The sequence below is a fragment of the Cetorhinus maximus genome, chromosome 14, assembly GCF_964194155.1.
Source record: "Cetorhinus maximus chromosome 14, sCetMax3.hap1.1, whole genome shotgun sequence".
Classification (NCBI taxonomy): Eukaryota; Metazoa; Chordata; class Chondrichthyes; order Lamniformes; family Cetorhinidae; genus Cetorhinus; species Cetorhinus maximus.
Window position 1 is genome coordinate 65,491,233 of NC_135892.1, and position 1,368 is coordinate 65,492,600.

Sequence of the window (1,368 nt, forward strand, 5' to 3'; positions counted from 1 at the left end):
CTAAAGTGCAACCAAAATTTAAGTAATAAGTTCTTCAAATAACTAAAATAAGGGCACAGCCTACAACAACTTACTTACATGTGGTCCACGGACTCCACAAGCCACAAAAACGCAGGCATCTTCGGAGTCAGTGAAACGATGCAACCTATTGATAGTGATAGTGATTGGAAGGACTCCCAGTTAGAGAGCCCTCCACTGGGACCTCCATCGCCAGATGGCAACCGGGCCAAGACATGTCTGGATGGCAGGTGAGGGCAAGGAGGTGAAGGATGTGCAGCAGCAGCCCATACAGGAAACCCCTCCACGCCAATGGTGTCTTTTTATTCATTTTTTAATCAAATTAATTTGAGAAAATTGTGGAGTGTGTTCCGGCGTTCCCAATTCAGCAGCTCTGCTCCAGCTCGGAACCCAGCACCAACAAAGTACGGGAAGAAATCCACTGCAATGCCACCTTGGAATCAGTCATCATACTTTCTCCTGGCGACACGCTTACGTTTGGTGGATGACTTCAGTACAGCAGCAGTAGAACGATCTTGTTTGGTGATTGCGCTGTAGTCTAGTGACTTTAACTGTGGGATGATCCCTATCAAATAGCTCCTGTATCCTTTGATCTGCTCCATAGGTTTGCCAAGCAACGTCAGGCTCCACAGGTGGACCAGCGAGGCCAACTTGTCAACCTCAAACAGCTCGCCAACCTGGTTACCGTGGATATTGAGGATCTGCAGCTTAGTGCACTGGACCAGGACAGAGTCAATGGTGGGAAGGCTGTTGAAGGAGAGGTCAATCCAGAACAAAAGGTCAGGTTCCACAAACAAGGCGTTAATCAGCTGCTTCAGTCCACTCAAGTCACACAGCCGGTTGTGGCTCAGACGCAAGGAACAGCTCTTCAGCTTCTTGTCCTCTGTGTACTCATTTGGTCGAAGGCCAGTGCAAGGCATCAGTTTTAACACAGCCAGATAAAGTTCCAAGCTTTCTGAAGGAATAATCCACAATTGATGATACAAGATGGAATCAAACTCTTTTGCTTTAAAGGACCCAGTGATAGCCCGCAACGTCGAGTATTACCCTTCTGGACTTCTGCAACCCAGTGAACCACATCTGGGGACACCATCTCTTCTGACATCATCGCCACTATTTCTACACTAGCATTCTTATCACAGCGGTGGACACAAGACACACACTTTTTGCATATTATGTCCAATATGTAAACTCCCCGTCGGGAAATGAACCCCGGTCTCCCACATGACAGGCGGGGATACTAACCAGTATACTAATGAGGAATACCCTAATAAACAATTGATAACGTATCGACGAGGATGGGGTATGCTCAGTTAACCATCCAGTCAACGCCTTCCACCTGTATGTATT

At 47.1% G+C, this 1,368-nt stretch overlaps 1 pseudogene; it reads right to left on the bottom strand.

Annotated features, from left to right (window-relative positions):
- Nucleotides 1-342: 342 nt before the first annotated feature.
- On the bottom strand, nt 343-1,126 carry LOC144690137 (leucine-rich repeat-containing protein 51 pseudogene; annotated as a pseudogene).
- Between the last annotated feature and the right edge of the window lie 242 nt (nt 1,127-1,368).